At 42.3% G+C, this 20567-nt stretch overlaps 2 long non-coding RNA genes across 7 annotated transcripts in view; one reads left to right on the plus strand and one right to left on the minus strand.

Annotated features, from left to right (window-relative positions):
* The window catches only part of LOC107308058, a 16206-nt gene extending 14538 nt beyond the window's left edge, over nucleotides 1-1668 (minus strand). Inside the window, exon 1 of the long non-coding RNA XR_001552617.2 lies at nucleotides 1106-1668. This is a non-coding gene — a long non-coding RNA (uncharacterized LOC107308058). The remainder of the gene's footprint in view (nucleotides 1-1105) is intronic.
* On the plus strand, nucleotides 271-20567 carry LOC107308057. 6 transcript variants are annotated; one of them, XR_001552609.2, is made up of 7 exons: nucleotides 271-770; nucleotides 6372-6471; nucleotides 9357-9575; nucleotides 10818-10978; nucleotides 14753-16052; nucleotides 17018-17079; nucleotides 18816-20567. It is a non-coding gene; the product is annotated as an uncharacterized LOC107308057 (long non-coding RNA). The 6 variants fall into 6 exon arrangements; XR_004305925.1 differs by having other exon boundaries at nucleotides 9357-10978; nucleotides 17000-17079; XR_004305923.1 differs by having other exon boundaries at nucleotides 9357-10978.

Raw genomic sequence — 20567 nt, forward strand, 5'->3', positions numbered from 1 at the left:
CAGCCCTCCCACTGCCTTAGTTCAGTGGATCTCAGTGGTATACAGTGAGGGGAAGGGGAAGCAATTTGAACGTTATGCGAATGTTCACACAGCAGGGGTACGGAAGCAGAAACACAGCTGCGTGCCCACGGCCTGGGGGGAAAGCCCTTTGCTCAGAGACGTTGAAGACGGCTCAGAAAGCAGCGCGCAGGTGCTGGGACCGCCGCCATCTCCTCTGCCGGCCCTTGTGAACGCGACGACCGCAGCCTGCCGCCGCCCGAGCCACTACGACCGCCTCTGATCGCAGCGGGCAAACGGCACCGGAGCCGAGCGCCGTGGGGCCGGGCAGCGCTAAGCCGGAGGGCAGGGCAGGGAGGCCGCCGCCCCGCAGGCCCTGCCGTTGCCATGGCTACCCGCGGGCGGCCGAGCGGCCCAACGGTTGCCTGGGGTCAGCGGGCAGGGCGACGGGAGGAGGCGGGGCCGGCAGGGCGGAGGGGCGGTGGCTCGTTGATATGCGCGGCGCCTCACCGCGGCGCCGGGATGGACAAAGGCGGGTTTCATCCGGCGGCGGGGCCGCGCACACAAGTCGGCCTTGTGCTGGGCTGCAGATGTGCGGCGGGGGCGGGCAGTTTTTCGCTTCCCCGCCCTCCCGCTGTGGGGAGAGGCCGTGGGTGAGTCCGGCTCGGCGGCGGGGCCCGGCTGGGAAGGCGGCCCGGGGGAATGAGGCGCAGCCCGGCCGGCAGGTGTCCCCGGTGGCTGGGACGTGTGCTGTGGGGCGATTTAACAAACAAGTAAGGAGTATTAACGGTACTTAATTTAGAAACAAGATGAGGTTCTGTGGTGGTGGTTTTTTTCTTTTTCCTCTGGTGGCCAGAAGCCAAAGCTCTCCCAGTGAATACCTCTGGCAGAATGGAAAAACCAGCCCTGTTTAATTAATGTTATTCCCGTCCCCGACAAGAGAAGGAAGAAATATTCCCGTTCTTTTAGCTGTGGAAAAGCCACGGTAGACATGTTGAGCCCAACCCTCCTGCCTGCCTTCCTCCTCCCTTCCGTACACCGCACATACAGGCAGCACACGGACACAAAGGGAAAGGGGAGAGCAGGGAAAACATTTCTGAGCAATTACCTGAGCAATTGGATACGGTGCTGTAGGGCAGCCTGGCTATAGCTCTCCTCCCAGGCATTCCAGTGACAGAGGTAACCTTTGCGGTAACCCCTCTCTGAACCACGCCTCATTTAGTACACTAACCCACCCAGCAACGAAATGTGTTTGTCCAGAGCGCGCACAGAGCAGAGCTGGTAGCATTTGTAATGCAGTGGGATCCAGGATAGATAAAGCCACATGTTTGTGCATAAAAACGTTAAAATCTCACTGTGTATCTCTACGTATCTAATTCTCTCTAAATGTGCAGGAGCAATAGCTATAAATCAGACAGCAAATCAACCTCTTTTTCAGCTGCCTGCTTTCCTGTTCCTATACTGTTTCAAAAATTGGAGTTTATTGTATTTCTGTGCAAGATATAAATCTATGACACATTGCTATACACATCAACATTCATACAACATTCATATGGAGACCTGTAGGTAAAGAAAATATGTCTGTATTAATTAGACTCATAGAATCAGAATGGCCAGGATTGAAAAGGACCATAATGATCATGGAGTTTCCACCCCCTGCCATGTGCAGGGTCACCAACCACCAGTCCCAGAGCCACATCCAGCCTGGCCTTGAATGCCTCCAGGGATGGGGTATCCACAACCTCCTTGGGCAACCTGTTCCAGTGCGTCACCACCCTCTGGGTGAAAGGTTCCTCCTAATATCCAACCTAAACTGTTGAAGATGTTACAATGAATAATATATGGTGATTTAGGTTTTTCAGGGCATTGCTTTCTGTTCAGGTACTAAAGTCTGAGTTCTATCTTAACTATAAAACATTCAGTTTCCCCTATGGATTTGCTTTGTTGCAGATTTGCTCTGTGACTGAGGGCCCTATACTTTTGAAAGGATTATTTTTTGCTTATGGGAAAAGTCTGCTGCAAGTTTTAAGATGGGGTTACACTTCTTTTCTTGGCCTTCATTCCATTTACACCTTTTCTTTATGTGCATAGAGCCTGTGATGGTAATTTATTACTTAAGTTAGTTATAGCTTTTCGATGAAGCTAGAGGGACATTTAGAAAATCTCTTAGCAATGTATTAGCATGGAAATGCAGTTCCAAGCAGTAGGAACACGGTGATCTCAAGCAATACTTGGCAAAGTAAATCACTGTTTAAACCCGACCATGGCTTAATTTCACAGTCCCTGCTTAAGTATTAAAAAATTTCAAACTGAAGTACTCAATAGGCTACCAAGTCTGCAAATGAAGTCAGAATTTGTAAGGGAGGGTGCACTGCTCGTAGCACAGCACTTTTAACGCTCAATTACGAAGCTGCGCACAGAGAGGCTTTTGAGATTGTTGCTAATAGAAACTGAGCCCAAGTCGCAGGGTTGTGGTCTGGCTGCCATCACCACTCTGCCTCTGTTCCCTGCCCGCCTGCCTGCTGACTGACCTCACCATGCCTGGCTGAGCCAGACCAGGGGTGCTGCCGTGTTCTACATGGCAGGGCCAAAACGTTTCAGGTGCGAGGGCTGGTGCCATCCTCGGGGACAAGGGTGTTTTGGTTTGCTGAAAACCTGTCAGCCATCACTTAACATCACCGAGTATCATGTAACAAATACAAAAGCTACATGACAGTGGGAATGTCTCCTTTGCTACTGATTTAGGCTGGAACGGAGCAAAGTTTCCATTTACTTCTTGCTGTTGTGGAAAGAGAGCTCTATTGACCTATTTTGACACCCAGCCAGAGAGGTGACTAAACAAGTCAGAAGCTGACAATTTTTGTTTCCAAACTCACCCACCAGAATTTTAATACCGTGCTTTGTTTGAACTGAAAGGCTATCATTTCAGTGCTTTAATTCACCGTTGATCACAGCATTATGTATTTCACATAGTATTTTGGAGACATACTATTAGCCATCATTATTGTATTCACCATATAAAATTATTGCATATGGAAGCCTAAAAAAAAATCCGGTGTATTTTCACGTTACACAGCAGCACTTAACAATCTTTAGTGCAAAGATTATCATAGGTTTGCTTCTTTGCCTCCTCTGCATCCCGGGTAGAGCCGGATCCTTCTCTGCACAAGGCAGTTATTTGAGGTTATGCAGTTGATTTCTTCAAACCAGGAGCAAACCTTCAGGCCTCTTAATTCTATGTGTCAATGAGCATGTCCCAAGATGGGAGCCATGGGTATGCAGGATACAGCAGGATCCAATCGTGAGTTAATTCGCCTGGGAGTAACTGATCCTCAGAACAACTACCGCGTGCACAGCTTCTAAAGGTGCTCACTGCTGATCCACAACAGCACAGCAGCAGTTCTGCAGACCAGCCAAGGAATTGTCACTCCAAGCAGTAAAGCATAGGGAATGCTTTGTAGAAACAGCCCACTAGCAGGTGGTTACCACCTCTAGTATGGATTGTCAGCAGGTCAGACTGGATTACTGCTGGCACACTGCAGAGTGTGCTGCCTCAGTGTTCTTGCCCATCAGTTCAGCCAGGCAGGATTCCATTCAGCAGCATTTTTGCTCTTGTGAGAAGGGAAATTTGAGCTGGGCTGTCGACAGTACTGACTGGGTTGTTTTTTTCCCAATAGGTATAAACATCAATTAGGCACTGGAGCTCCACTCCCTATCAATCAGTTGAAAATCTCCCTCTTCATGATGTTGTGTGGCCTCAGGGCTAGAGCAGAAGCTGGGTACCACTTTGCTTCGATGTGACCCATGTGGGAAAACTTCTGCTGAGGTTCCCTTGTCAGGGAAGGAGCTCTTTAAACCTTGCATTCATTACCCTTTTAAAGAACTGTACCACATTCAATCTGAATGTGTAACTAAGCCTTGCATTACAAGGACAGACATAAACTTTGCCTTCTTTTTGAACAAAACTGAGCGTCTCAACTGGTACTAGGGGCAGAAGAATCTCTGCCTTCAGTACCTAGAAAAACACTTGTTATGACTGATGTGGATGTTAGGAAAAGTATGAAAAATCTATTTTATTGTAAAGTTGAATCTGTTATTGAGTGTGAGATGACAGTAATTATTTTTAACAATACTTCAAAACCGGTTTTGAAAGAAAATGTGGGAGTTCAAATATGTCTGACATTTACAAGTCAGAAGCAATACCACTGATTGACAAAAACAGCAGTTTTAAAAAATAATCTTCAAGTGCAGTATCTAAAAATGCTGAAATTATCGGAAATAAATCTAAGCATATGGATATAAAGAACTGAAAAGAAATTTAGTGGAGATATGGTGAGCATAGCCACTGATGTAACTTCTGGTGAGATCAAATATGATAAAGAGAATAGAGCAAGAAAAAGCTTGCCATTTCAGATATCCCCTTTTCTGTAGCAAGCTCAAAATCCATATATTGCCTTTTGCTTTCATGGATAGAACAAGTATTTTTCAAAATAACATCTTTCTGCTACAAACAGTGTGTTTACAATAAATGTCATCAACACATTAACTGTCTTTGTTTGCAATATGAATTTAAACAAATGAAACTTTTCCAGTGTTTTGATGTTTTGGCGAAAAGGTGAAAGGTTGTATGTCTCCCATTATCTGCAGTAGTTGAGAAGCCAGAGCACAAGCAAGGCTCACTAGATGTGTGTGTCTTCTTCATAAGCTTTGTCCTTGGCTATTTAGTACAGCACTGACCTGTATGTCAGAAGTATCTCAGGAAATCCATAGTAGTATCAGAGTGTTGGTTCACAACAATAGAAATGCTTGGAACCCAATCTGCTATACTCTGCACTATGTTTTCAAACAGATGGCAAGCATTCCTATCACTTCCAATTACCTTGCAATATTTTTAAATGTAACCTTTTAACGTAACCGAGAGTTAAGCATCTGAGCTCTCAGAATGTCGTGATTTGTTCAATTTATACAATAATCATTAACATACCTTGTTGTTTCAAGAGAATGCTTTTTTCACCTACAAGAATATGACTGGTTGAGAGTATTTAAAATGCATGATTCCCAGGAAGATGTGGCCTGTCTTTAGAACTTCTTGGGGAACTTGGATTATTGGCAACTGGCACCTTCCTTCTTTGGATGTAAAATCTGCCCTTCTTATTGCATCAAATTCCCAGTTCTTCTTAACAAGCTTTTTCGACTCCTCATGGGGGCAACTTGAACAGTCTTCAGACTCATACTCAAACTGCATTCTAAGAGCCAGACTGCAAAAGCTTTACTCCTTCTCTCCAAAGAAGATGCAAAATTCCTTTTTCAAGGCTGGCTTGCTGAAGTACCTGCTTAGAAGTGTAACACTGAAAGGAATGCATACTTCTCTTCTGTAAGCATGCGTATTCTCCAGTGTTTCATACATAAAGGCTTCTTAAAAACTCTTCTGGAGCAATTGATGTATATGTCACACCAGAACTGAAGACAAGGAAGGACAGTGGGCATACTTCTGCCTGTGAGCCAGGAAGGCTGGAAATCTACGGAGGAGAGTTCCTTCATTGTCATTTTGTAGCAGCCATCAGGTGCTCGCTCAATCCTCATGTCAGCTTTCTGGCTGAGTGACTAAATGCCCACCGTAGTCTTTTGGTCTCCCCAGCATAGTTCAGCCTTCAGAAATCTAATTATGACAGCAAACAGGAACTTGACAGAAAACTGATTAAGTTTGCAAAGGTTAATTTTAATGAAAAAATAACTTACGGTACTGAGCAGTCTTTTCTGATATGAGACTCACATATAGTGGGCAAGTGGTAGGAGGAAGAAAATTTTGAGTGTCTTTCAAGCCAACAGCTTAATCATGAGAAATCTTTGGCTCCAAGATTGGGTTTTGTTTAAAGTAAATATCTTCCTGGCAAGGTAGGCTTCACAAATGAGGAAGTCATTTTCTGACACTTGAACTAATATCATTTTCTAACACTAATGAATCTGCATCTCCAGCATATGTACGGTCCTCAGATTCTCTTTTACAATATGCAAGAGTTGAATAAGAATATTGAAATGAGCAAATTTGTTACGATTTTACTGGACTACTTGAGAATATAATGTGGCCAACTTAATTATTTGTACCTTCATCAGTTAGCATATGCATACAACGATGCTTTCTGACTTTGAAGTAAAGAACTGCGCAATTGCCTTATATTAGTTACAGATGTTCTGAAAGTGCTTGTAGAACATATTGGAAATTTTTCCATACAATTCTAAGTTTCAAGTTCTAGGAGTTTCTCTTGGATTCTGTGAGAAGGATGCTCTGAAAACATGCAGTGAATTATTAACCCTGACAATGAGACAGGTTTTGGATACCTTAATTTATATTGAGTACTTCTGTGTTATCACAGAAATGAATTTGGCTTGCTCTTCTGTATGGAGACACAGAGCTTTGAGGTAAGCTATCAGATGCAGACCCAGCCTTCATGATTTTTGGAGGGAGATACTACGGTAAGTGTCTGGTAACTTCATGTTAAAAGATGAGCTAATTGGGAGAGATTTTTAAGATATACATATATATATATATATATACATATATATATACACATATAATTTATATATATATGCACATATATAAAATATACATATATATAATATATATATATTTAATAGAAAGCAGTGTTTAATGTTTGCTTACACATTTATATAATTGGCTACATAAGTAAAGCAAAGTGCATACATTAATATTTAAAAACAGAACACTAACATTCTACAGAAGGGAAAGCTGCTGCTTCTGTAAGCCACTGCAAAGTTATATTTGGGACAGTTACCAACAACTGTGAGAGCTAGCCAGGCTTTTCCGAGACATCATCCACATATACGCCAAACAGGAATAGAAAGGTGTCAGTGCTTCTCTTTGTAGCAGACAGGATCTCAGAGTGGTCTTTGCATTGTTCCACAGTGTTGGAGAGGCAGGCATGATTTTGCTGAATTAACATGGACAGGCTCCTCTGAAACCATTCATATCAAAACAATTTCTGAAACACCAAGACAAGAAATTAAACTGGGATTTGGCAGATTAAGGACATACAATTATATAAACACCCACGACAGGAGAGAAAAATGTGATTCAATTAGTTTCTGTGATTTAAGTTGGCTGCCAGATTGTGCTTGACAATCTATACTCATTCCTAATGTCAAGCTGACCTTAATGTGTTTTTATCATGAATTCTTGTTGACAACATACACCACCTGCACAGTGAAATCCTGCTATTACCACAATCACAAAGGGTGATTTTATAGTACATACAGTAGATGGAGTTTCATTTGGTCATATGGGTTTTTGTGAAAGAGCTCCATATTTTATAGCTGCTTGTAGTTACTGTCATATACTGGACTATGAAATCTTGCTGAAGCGCATTTCAAAAATAACACTACTGTGAATTCCAGTGCAGAAGGCACTTGCTAGCTTTTGTGATAGTCAAACACGAGAATAATTTCTGTTACTGTAACAGATGCAGCAATGTACTTGGAAATGTATTTCCATTTCCATACATGCCTTTCTTTGTTGGACAGGGCATACTGTCATGCACATGGCCTTTTGCCTTGTATTGGTTGGAGAAATTTTAAATTGTAGGAGCGATATGGTCGGTCCCTGACTTCCAAAAAACCTGAACAAACAGAAACTGAGAAAGTTGAAATAGTGAGTACTGTGGGCTGTCACAAAGCTGTGTCCTATATAACCAAGGAAAAGGATGAGAAAATACCTGAGTTCTGCCAGGCTGACAGAAGGTGGAAATGATATCTGCAAGTTTACAAGAATGCCTTGGAGTAATTGATCTTAATAGGAAGAAATAGAATGAGAAGTGTTTATCACCCTTGGTAAGGTGAAAGTAGATTTCATGGGGATAGTAAAATAATCTTGTGAGAAAGCAGCTGTCCTTCTTGTTGAAGCAAACAGCAAATAGAAATAAAGGCCAAGGAGCTGTGCACGTAATTGGAGACTGACCAGGCTCAGCAAGAGTTAAAGAGTTCACATAAGCAATTACAAGCACTGAGGGAACAGAGACTAAAACAGAGGGATAACAAGGAAGGAACACCAGCTTTTCTAAGATTTTTTTCCTGCCTTTTATAACAATGAGGTGTTTGAGGATATATTATATATACATAGAAGTACAAAGAAATACAAAGGAAAATGTGGAGAAATTCTTATCTGGTACATAAAATTTGTGATTAGGCCTATGAGAGTAAAATATGTGCTGTTTTGAGGCATATGACACTTACCTGAAACAGAAGCATAGTCTGAAATTTTAATAAGCAAATTATTCAGTTTAAAATTCTAGAGAATGTAAATAATTTTAAAAGAGAATGAAAAAACACATGGGAATTCATTTCTCTTGCAGCAATGGATAGTACAACATATCAATACACATAATCTCTTGTAGTCTTGGAGTATAGATGTAAATACTGTGCTTCACGAGAGAAACTTAGATCTATATCAGTTATGGCTAAGAAAAGATTTTCCTTTTCTACCATTACATTTTAAATCTCTCTCCAATTGTCTATGTATAGATTTCAATTCTTTTATCATCCTGTATGGTTTTGATTGTGTTGCTGTAGTACTGTGTGTGGTATCAAAACAGCTGTAACCTTGGGGGCTGTGGGTGTCCCTAGGTCAGTACAAACTGTCCCTTCTCTGGATGTGTTCACCTATCACAGGATCTCTTCTTCCAGCAAGTCACTTTATTTCTTAAGAATTCTCAAATGCTTACTGGTCTACAGTGAGAATTTTCTTAATGAAGTGCTCTGGCACCTGATATTGTGCTGGTAGGCTGCCATTTTCACAAGGGCTGAGCAATACTAAGGCAGATCACAGAATCATGTGAATTATCAGGATATTTTTATTGATGGCATTTATTAATGCATTAAATTTTAAAGTGAGCTCTGGAAGATGGTATAGTACAGGCAGGAAACAGAATGAGAGGTTGAAATATTTCAGAAAAGGCTGAGAAATAGGGATGTTTTGTGTAATTAAATGGTATATAGAGCACCCAGGTACTGCTATGATGCTGCTTTAGGTCTACATTTTTAGTATTAGAGATGCTACAACAATTTAGGATTAATTTGTTTTATCATAGAATCACAGAACCATAGAATCATAGAATGTCCCGGGTTGAAAAGGACCACAAAGATCATTTAGTTTCAACCCCCCTGCTATGTGCAGGGTCGCCAACCACCAGTCCAGGCTGCCCATAGCCACATCCAGCCTGGTCTTGAATGCTTCCAGGGATGGGGCATCCACAGCTCCTTTGGGCAACCTGTTCCAGTGCGTCACCACCCTCTCAGTGAAAAACTTCCTCCTAATATCTAACCTAAATATATCCTTGATCACCGAGGTTAACTGCTTCGGAGCTGTCCCGGACCGGACAGAAGCGTGGGCGTTGCCTGCACAACGGTTCTGCATTCACGCCCCCTTGCCTCGAAAAAGCTTCAGAGGCGGAGAGGAGGAGTCGGTGTGTATGAGTCACGCGGGCCGTTCAAACGCGGAGAAACGGTAAGCCACCCATTCACGGGACTACACAGCGAGGAGGGTTGTTATCGCTGTGAAGAGAGAGGTAAGTGCGGGGGCGCCTGTTAACGGGCTGGTAACGAGGTGAGGATGGTGCAGGCACTATCGGCAGCAGGGCAGGGCTGATCAGTCACACTCCATTAAGGCTACCTGAATAGTGCTGGTGAGTCTGCTGGTTTGCCATGGCTGCGCCCCGCGGGAAGGCTGCTGCCAGGAAAAATGTGGAGACCCAGATAGAGGTCCCATGCTCATGTAAAAGGAAGGCTGCTGCTAAGGAAAATGTGGAGACCCCGACTGAGACACTGAAACAAGATGCTAGCATGCAGGTCTCTGGCTGTAGTGAGTGCCAGAGCCTGGCCTTTGCAGTGCTAGGTGAGGGAGACACTTGTGACCAGCTCAGTGACTTGTTCAGCCACGTGGTTGACCGGAGGGCGGAGGTGGAGAGGCTGAGGAGCATAAGGGAATGTGAGAGGGAGATTGGTGGTGCCAAACCCTATGGGCCCTGAGATCTTGGCAGCCAGCTGAGGCTCCACATGGAGCACATCACCCCCTGCTGCCTTGCAAACAGGTGACAGAGGGGAACCAGCAGGCAGGCAGTGTTCCTGCTGCAGTGAGCCCCCTGTCCTCTCCTCCCCCTAGCAACAACAGTGAAGAATCGGGGGGTGTGGGGCAGTGGCAAAAGCTCTGTAACTCTCTTCCAGAAGGGCACCAGGGTGATATTCACCAGACAGTGGTGAATATCCTACCCTGCTGTTGCCAAGCAGACTGAGGCAATCTGAGAGAGGAGGAGTAGAAATGGATACCAACTTGATGAAGTGGGCATCCCCTATTCTGACCATCCTCAGTTCCCCAGGTGTGCCTCTGCAAAATAGGCGTGAGGCCCTGGAACTTGAGGGAGAAGTGAGTGAGGGTGTGGAGGGAGGTTCACCTGTGAGGGTGCCTCGGGGGAAGCGGACACACCCGCGCCTCAAAACTTCTTCCACACGGAAGGATAGAAGGGTAGTCGTCATAGGTGACTCCCTTCTGCGAGGAATGGATGAGCGTGCATGCCAGCCTGACCCTATCCATAGGGAGGTGTGCTGCCTCCCTGGGGCACGGGTCAGGGACATTTCTAGGAAACTTCCTGGACTGATTTGCCCTTCTGATTATTACCCCTTATGTATAATTCAGGCTGGCAGCGATTAAGTCACTGATAAAAGCCTGTGGACTATCAAGAAAGACTTAAGGGACTGGGTCAGGTAGTTGATGGAACAGGCTTGCAGGTGCTTTTTTTCTTCTATACTTTCAGTGGCAGTGAAGGATACTGGGAGGATCCAAAAAAAAAGCACCTAATGAATAAATGGCTTAGAGGTTGATGCAAACACAAGAGTTTTGGTCTTTTTGACCATGGGACTATTTACTCAGCACCTGGCATGATGGCTGCAGATGGAAGTAACCTCTCTCCAAGGGGTAAGTGGATCCTCACTGAGGAACTGGTGGAACTCATTATACCTAGTTTAAAGACTAGGTATATGAAGGGGGAAGAGGACAAAGTGAGAGCTACTGTGGGTAGCTTAAGGGCTTGTACCAAACTTGATGGGCAAAGAGGGTGGAGTACAAAGGGATGGAGTAGGGAAGGGAGATGCTGCTGTTCTAGGGGATCCTAGATCCTCTATAAAGGCAGTGAGACAGAAAGCCCAGCTGAAGTGCCTTTATACCAATGCACACAGCCTAGGAAATAAGCAGGATGAGCTGGAAACTGTGATGCACTTGGAAAGTTATGGCCTTGTTGCTTTCACAGAAACATGGTGGGATGATTCCCATAACTGGGATACCACCATTGAGGGGTGGTATCAACTCTTTAGAAGGGATGGGCAAGACAGGAAGGGTATGGGAGTTGCCCTCTATGTCAGAGACTGTGAGGAGCTCCCTCTGAGAAACAGTGAGGAACAGGTTGAGAGCCTGTGGGTTAGAATTAGGGATAGGACTAATAAAGGCCAGCTGGTGATAGGGGTATACTACAGGCCACCTGATCAAGAGGAGGCTGTTGATGAGGCCTTCTTGCTTTGGATGCCGGAGCCATCATGCTCACAGGCTCTTGTCCTGGTAGGGGTCTTCAACCGTTCAGATATCTGTTAGAAAGACCATGCAGTGAGCTGCAAGAGGTCCAGGAGGCTCCTGGAATCCGTTGATGATAACTTTCTGGTTCAGGTATTGGACAGATCAATCAGAGGTGAAGCATTGCTGGACCTGGTGCTCACCAGTGTGGAGGAGATCATTAAAGATATTAAGATTGGAGGCAGCCTGGGCTGCAGTGACCATGCCCTGGTTGAGTTTGTGATCTTGAGGAATGTGGGCCTGGCAAAGAGTGAGGTCAGGACCCTGAACTTCAGAAGAGTGAACTGGCTGAGATCCCCTGGGATGTTGTCCTTAACGACAAAGATGTTGAAGGGAGCTGGCTACTCTATAAAGATGCCTTTCTGAGAGCACAAGAGCTCTCCATCCCTCTGAATAAGAAAGCAGGCAGAGGAGGCAGGAAACCAGCATGGCTCAGCAAGGACCTGCTGGGCAAACTGAGGGCAAAGAAAGGTGCATACAAGCTCTGGAAACAAGGGCATGTCACCTGGGAAGAATACAGGGATGCTGTCTGGACTTGTAGGCATGGGACCAGGAAAGCCATGGCACAGGCAGAACTGAGCTTCGTAAGGGATGTGAAAAATATTATGAAGACATTCTGGAGGCGCATTAGCCAGAAGAGACAGGCCAAAAAGAGCGTACCTCCTTTGGTAAATGTAAAAGGAGAACTGGCTTCAATGGACAAAGAGAAGGCTGAGGTACTGAATGAGTTCTTTGCTTCGGTCTTCACTGGCAGACAGGATTCTCATATTTCTTACATCCCTGAGCCCTGCATCTGTAAACCTCTTGGGCCCTGGGCAGCCTGATCTAGTATTAAATGTGGAGGTTGCTGGTCCTGCCTGTGGCAGGGGCGGGTGGAGAATCATGATCCTTGAGGCTCCTTCCAACTCGGGCCATTATTTGATTCCATGAAGGCTAAGGGTATCCTTAGCTGCAGCAACTGAGACTATGGGGTTGAAGATTGTGAGAGAAGTGAGCAAGATGAACAGCAGAGTTCCTTCCCCGAACTTCAGAAGAGCAAACTTAGGTCTGTTCAGGGAGACTTTCATGGGAAACTATTCAGCAGGGCAAAAGGCCTCAGGATAGCTGGCTGATCTTCAAGGACAACCTCCCCAGAACACAGGAACAGTGCACAATGTTCAGAGTTGAGCAAGCATGGCAGAAGGCCAGTGTGGATGAACATGGAGCTCCTGCCTAAGCTCAAACACAATAAGTACACAGAAGATGGAAACAAGGACAGTCTGCTTAGGAGAGATGAACAGACACTGTTGAAGCATGTAGGAATAAAATCAGGAAAGCCATAGAGTGACTAGAGCTGAAATTAGCAAAGGAAGCAAAGGGCAACAAAGAACAGTTTCTGTAAGTATACCAGTAGTAAAAAGAAAGCTAAGAAGAATGCAGACTCAGTGCTTAGTGGAGCAGTAAGTCTTATGACAAAGGATGTGGAAAAGGCTCAGGTACTGATCTTTGATCTCTCTGGTCCTTGAACCACTTAACTGTCTGTGGGTGTGAAGCAGTATCCCGGGTAGGAGTAGATACAAGTGTGGGACATTTCACCCACTTAGACATCCACATGTGATGATATGGAATATACCTAAGGTGCTGGAGGGACAAGGCTGCTCTCTAGCACCTTTGAAAGGTCATGACAGTTTCTAAGGTGGGAATGACTAGAAAAGGGCAAATATTGTACCCAGCTTCAAGAAGGGCAGGAAGGAGAATCTAGATAACTACAGACAGGTGCCCTCACTTCAGCTTTTGAGATGGCAATGGGGAATCTCCTCCTGGAATCCACTCTGAAGTATGTGAACGGCAAGAAGGTGGCTGTGAGTACCTAGTGTGGATTTATCAAGAACAAACCATGCCTGACCGATTTCATTTATTTTCAGTGATGTTGTGCACAAGAAGAAGGTGGCATGTTTTGGATACCTTTGCTTTACCAAGCCTTTAACATAATTTCCAATGATCCACTTATTACCAGTTTAATAAGATATGGGCTAAAATAGTGGATGATAAGGTGAGTGGAAAAGTGGCTGAGCAATTGGCTGAATAGACTCAACAAGTTGTTTTCAAAGATTTAAAGTGTCTTTTCTGGTTGCAGTAAATAGTAGTATCCCTCAGGGATCAATACTGGAATGAGCAATGTTTTGTCTTCCTATTAAAGACCTGGATGATGGAGCAGGCTACATTCTCAACAGGTCTGTCAACAAACTGGGAGGAGCAGTCAATGTTCTGGAAGGTAGGACTGCCATACAGAGGGACTTTGACAGACTGGAGAAATGGGATGATGGGAATTTCATGAAAGGCAAAAATATGAAGTCTTGCATCTGAGGAGGAATAAACCCATGCAACAATGCAGGCAGTCAGAGAAACAGCTTTTCTGAAAAGGACCTGGGGATCCTGGAGGAAGAGTTGAACATGAGCCAATAATGTGATTTCACAGCAGGGAAGGCCAACAGAACCTTGAGCTGTATTATTAAGACTGTAGGCAGCAGATTCATAGAAGTGATCTTTCTTCTATGTGTGACATTTATGACACTGCATCTGGAGTTTTGTGTCCATTTTGGGACTCTACTATGCATGAAAGACATGGATATGCTGGACTGAGTCCAGTGGAAGCCAGTAAACAGCACTTGAGCTGAGGCACGTGGCCTGTAAGGAAAGGCTTCATGAGCCAGACCTGTTCAGCGCTGAGAGGAAAGAGTTAAGGATATATCTTGTTGGTGTCTTCAACAGAGAGTGCAAAGAAGATAGAGCTAAACTCTTCTTGAAGGTGCACAGCAATTGAATGAAAAAATGGTCAGGTGCTGGAATGAGCTGCCTAGGGAGGTGATTGAGTTAGAGTCCCTGAAGGTGTTCAGGAAATATTTACATACTGTACTAAAAGACATGGTTTGGTGGAGAAATACTGGTAGTAGGAGAACATTTGGACTGGATGATCTTGGATGTCTTTTCTAGCCTTGGTGATTCTATGATTCTCAGGGGTAACATAGGAAATTTCAATTAGATAGATTTAAGAACTTTTTTTCTTTTTTTGAGCCATGAGGGTAATCCAATACTGAAAGGGAGACAAACACTGTAGGACATGTAGTCTGTTCTTTGAATGTTCAGGACTGTAAAGGACAGAGACCTGTTGGATGCAGTTTGGATGAGAGGACTTCTGAAGATGACTTCCAGCCTACCTGGTTCTGCAGCTTCATGATTCTGTGCTTCCTGAGCTAATTCTCCCAATGAGAAATGCATAATGTGAGGAAAAGTTTCAAAAACTGGATTTCAAAATTTTCTAAGATGGATGAAGATATATCTACAACAGCAACATCAAATGACTTCTAGAGGTCACCATAGAAGTCATTAAAGGGTCACAAACTATAGAACTCTAAAAACACACTGTTCTGGTAGAGGGAGTGTCCACAGTGTCTTGTAGATGTAACATCCTGCAATGTTTAGTATTGAGTCTATTGCTGTAATTGTTCCAGCAAACACCTGTAATAAATTAAAGATCCTATTTTTGTCTGGGTAGCTAGAGGTCAGAATCCAGCTTCAGCCTCTGAACATGATTGATATTGAGCCAAAGAGCAAAGATTGCCAACCCGTGTATGGCAAATATGCTTATTAATAATAAACATAAAACTGCACTAAAATAATATCCATATCACTAAGCCTGGTCAGTCAAGAAACACTGTTGCTTTTGTTTTTGTTTTGTTTTGTTCTTTTTTGTGCCATCAGCAATGTTTTAGCCAAAGTATGTAAGACCAAAACAAAAAAGTGAAACATGTCACAAAATTGGGATATTCCTCACATGAGTAATAACCCCTCAGGAAAGAAATATCAAAAAAGGCTCAAAACTTATAACTGTACACAGTGTAGATGATGAGTATTAATTGCATCCTCTGTGAACTAGCATTCTAGCAAGGCTGCTCCAAAATATTATTAAGGGCACTGCAGCATATTGCAGAATATGTTGGCAATGCCAGAAACAGAGGGAAAACAGTAACACGGCAAAAACATAAGACAGCTGCCAAAGACTGAGATTTTCTTTAAAGGTGGGATATGAAGATACTGGGGCTTTTTGAGAGTGAGGAAAAAATATTGAGGTTTTTTTACATGTCTAGGGAGGATAAACATAGTGGTTGAAATGAGTTTAATGTATGCACATTCTGTGCATAATTGTACAAGGGGGAACATATTTGACAAGAAACCAATAGTAATATATCAGTGTCAGTCTAGGAGCATCTCAGTTGTTACCACGCAGCAACTCATGAGCTGTTGGCTCTTTACAGTCACTGTCAACCAAGATTTTATTTCTGTCCTCCAAAAGCACAAGTCTCCGCCACTGGAAATTTGAAGAAAACGAAAAGAAAAAACCAAAAAAGCATGAGCTGCAGCACATCATACGTAGCTCAGAAAAGAGGTAAATAAAATCCTTCACTTTGACTGTTGCCATATGACTGATTTAAGAAAGTTTGTCAATGAATGTGTTAGAAAATTAAAAACATGGGAACTGTATTTTAAAAGGACCTTATGCATGATCTGGTTGCGTCACATTCGTAGAAACTGTGCAGAAGATTGTGGCAACTGTTGAAGAGTTAGAATTCAGAAACTGAAGGAAGCAGAATTCTGTCATAGTACTTGGTTATGAGCAACTACTCAATTACATGTGGTATCAACAGTGAAATAAACTACAGAGAAATGGACCGGTAAAAAGTCCCACTGGAGTTAAAGCTCTATGAATGTGGAATACAACTAAGAAAGATTTAAGTAGCCCTTCTCCATTGATTCAAATAGTGTTTGGAAGAATCAAAAGTCAGAAATTGACTATTTCTGACTGGAGGTAGCTCTGAAGCATTCAATGTTTATAATATTCAGTTAACAGGAGGCTGACCATGAGACTATTATAGAAATTTAAGGAAAATTTTACTCCATACAGAAATGAAAAAAATATAAGTGATATCTTTTTAAATTGAGAATAAAATAGAAAAATGGAAATACAAGCACTTGCGACTGATTTAAGGGCTTTCATTCAGCTTCGCTTAGCAAACAGTTCAGGTGCTTCAAGATGTTACTGATTGCCAGCTGTTTGCTACGGGCTCTTTGTAAGAGGTTATCACTCTTTAGCAGAACTGACAGGAAGAAATGTATGTCCATGCACAAACTACTTCAGTACAAGACCTTATTCAAACCCATCTTCACTGGTGATTTAAAGTTGGCTGTCAAAGTCTTAAATCCACTAAGACAGCCTTAAACATTTAAAAGAGGTTTTTGTGTGTTGGGGAAGGGAAGTTCACGGGCTGAATCACAGGGTTGAAGGGCTAAGTGAAGGGGTAACTGTGAAAAGACCTGCCATTAATTAAGATGTAGGACTTAACGCTCTTACAGACACTACCTTGGAAAGAAGAAGAGCACTGGAGTATGTCATCCAAGGACTTTGGAAGATCTCAGTGAGTTTCAGAACATAGATAAGAAAATCAAACTGTCTTCCTTTAGCCAATCTCCTACACCCTCCAGCTCAAATTTCTAGGGGAATACTCTTCATCCTGAAATATAAACTGCTTTGAAACAGGATGGAGCTGCTGCTCTGCAGAAGGAAAGCAAATGAAACGGCTGACAGCATGGGTGCACTTTCCTGATCAGAGTAAAGGCATAGTAGAAAGAGGGTGGTTTATTTCATTTCTGTGTAGGTTCTAAACAATGAAACCTGTAAAGTGGGAACATTTTCTTCCAGACTAGACTATGCAGAAGTATAGAGAAGAAGAGTTGGAAATATTTTTCTGCATTTCTTAGAGAATAAAAACAAAAAAACATTTTTGATCAATCTCCCCCCTACTGGGAAACAATGTTTTTGAAGATCACAGTTTGAGTTGTTTTTAACAGATGTTTCACGTGGAAATGCCACCTTTCTGACAATCTAGAGGTTGTTAAATTATTTGCAGATGAAATTTGGATGCGAGAAAAACATAGGTTGTCATGTGACTCCTGGGTGCTTTGGGAAGAGAGCTTCTGGTATAAAGAAAAAAAAAAGAAAAAAAAGAAAAATGTAAATTTCATATCATGGAAATAGCATACCTCATTAGGAAGCTAACCCTATCATGTGTATGGGGAAATGAAAATACAGCTGAGGCCATCACTTGCTTGCCTTAACAAGCCAGAAGCAATGTTGTTTTTTTTTTCCTGTTTCTCAAAACTGTATGTTCAAAATCAGAGATCACTACAAATACAGAATGTTGATGAGAATGGAGAGGGGGGAATTTTGGCTTTAGTAATTAGATGTTGAAAGTTTTTGTGTTTGTTAGTCATAAGGTTATTTGTGAGATGTGAATAGAAGCTAACCATAAACCACTTCTTGTCATTGCCAGAAGCACTTCACAAACACCCTTTCTACACCTTGGAGAACAAATATGTATATATATTTAAGACATACATATATGATTTAAGATTGAATTTGTGTCTTGGAAACTATTTATTGATTGTATGTTCTTAATAGCAGGGCACTGCAACTGGCAATTTAGTCTGGCACAAAAATATTTCAAACATTTCTGAAATGCACTTATGCATCGCCAGATATTTAGTCCTGTGAGCTGCTTCTGCATGTATGGATACAAAAGAGTAGTATGACAAAGATGGAAAAGCTTCCAGAACAGATATTGCACAAAAAGTACTTAAAATATTCAAATAGGGAACCTAGGTCTCAGAAAAACTAGAGATGAAAAGGAAATATGTTTAAGTTTGTTGTGTATACCGAACAAATAGGCCAAGTCAGAAGAAAGAGCTCATATTGACACCACAGAAACTGTTGAACCCCTGGAGCAAGGTAGACATGAATTTGTTTATGCTGGCTGAAGAAGACAAACATTTGTCCTAGCTTGCTGTTTTCAATTTCCTATGATAGCTTTACTAGAAAATACAACAACTAAGTAGACAATTAGGCAAAACAAATTATTTTCTGATAAGAACTAAGCACAATGCATAAAAAAAACACAGCAGATACTTTGTTTAGTGTAGTTGTGTAACAGCCAATCCTTGTTATTTCAAATCTAAAGTGTTGTTAGAAAACAATATCACAATAATTAAGTATTCTAAAATAACATACACAACCAGACTGATCTGTATTTAGATTAAATTACAGAAGGGCAATGATTAAATTTAGGTTGTCATCTGTTGACATTCTCTTTGACAGGATGCTGAGAATTACTAAACCTGATGTCTGCTGTATAAAGAATGAAATAGAGCAGGATAATAAGCCTGACATGATCTCATGACCCAAGAACTGCCATCACTTCATAAAGTGATGCTATACATCAAAGGATAATGGTCTCAGAAGACAATGTCATGCTTGCATGAGAATATCACTCTTTATATATACTGTGAAAGGATGCACCCATCCTTTTCCTTTTCACAAACAGTAGTAAGAGATCTTGCCAGAAAATGCTGAGGCCACCTTTTCTGAGAAGGCATCTGACACAAACCAAAACAAATGTTGATTGCTGAGCCTTATGAAACTACTGGACATGGTTTAGTGGGAGCTATTGGTAATAGGTGAATGGTTGGACTGGATGATCTTTTAGGTCTTTTCCAACCTTGGTGATTCTGTGATTCTGTGATACTGTCCAGGATCAAAGGCCCTTACTAGCTTTGACTAGTCTACATGGGGCTTTCACCTATACCCTGCCCACAGACAACCACCTGCTCACGTAGGACTTCCATTGGTGCTTTACACACTGAACAGCCCAAAGATCTCTCCATGGGAGAGAAGGGATGCCTCTGAAGTTCACCAGCTATCCAGGTATCAGCAGTGAATAGCAGAAATCCCCCTACTAGCAGCAGCAATTAATCATTTTAACTGCAAATCAAAAATGTAGTAGATTGCTGATTTTCTTTAAAGTGGATATGATATGGCTGGATGCGCTGATATGGAGAGCATCCTTTGAACTGTTCAAACTGATGCCAGGTAGTTTTCCAAATCATTGTCCACAGACAGTAGATAAAAGAGTTGATTCTGTCAGAGAGCTAGCTTCATTCTGCTGGGTATACATAAACACATGCCGAATGATGTACATAGCAATGCTTTGTTGAAAATAAAATTCACAAGTAATTCTGAGGTGAAGGAAAACAAGTTACTGGAAGTCTTTGGGATTCTCTTTTGAATGAAATCCCTACCCATAGTTCCTACCTTGCAGTTTTTGCCAGAACAACTCAGCACTGTATGGTTAACTCAGTCCCACAACTCCTGAAAGCATCCTTCTACTGAGTCTTTATAACACTGTCCTAAGAAACTATGACAGATTTTCTGTCAAAAGAATTATCATGATCATAAAACTGCATAATATAAGCCACAAGACTGATAAAAATTAGTCCTAATTTAAATTCAAGACTTACAATTTAACTAAATAATGTCTTTTTAAAAAATCTGTTTTTGTTTAAAATGTCCAGTATCACAGGATTTATCATCACATAGGGTTACTTTTGTTCTAGAAAGATGTCTTAAAATCTTTTTTGTATTACTGTACTGCACAAAATCTAGATCTTCCTTTCTCCTAAAAATTACACTGAACCAGCATCTTTAATTATGCCATTTGTTCACAATCCTCATGTGTTAAAGTTTTACCTTGTTTTGGTCTGAATGTGTTTAGTTTCATTGTGGAACCTTCAGAACATTCACATGTTTCTTTGTGAGACCAGAGAACCCTCTGTTATTGAGTTTAATATCAGCTACAAACACTAGCTTTTCCAGAACAACTGGTCACTGATTCAGGAGGAAAATCTCCAAATCGTAGGATGGTTGATCTCAATATGAGGTGTCCCACAAGGATAGTGTTTTGATTCTTTGTGTCTAATCTAACTCTTCTCTGATCCGACTTGTGGCCATGTCCTCAGGTCCTGTTCTTTGCTTGGGAGAAGAGACCAAACCTCTCCTCATCACAACCTCCCT

The sequence above is a fragment of the Coturnix japonica genome, chromosome 1 (genome assembly GCF_001577835.2).
Source record: "Coturnix japonica isolate 7356 chromosome 1, Coturnix japonica 2.1, whole genome shotgun sequence".
In the NCBI taxonomy this organism is placed as follows: Eukaryota; Metazoa; Chordata; class Aves; order Galliformes; family Phasianidae; genus Coturnix; species Coturnix japonica.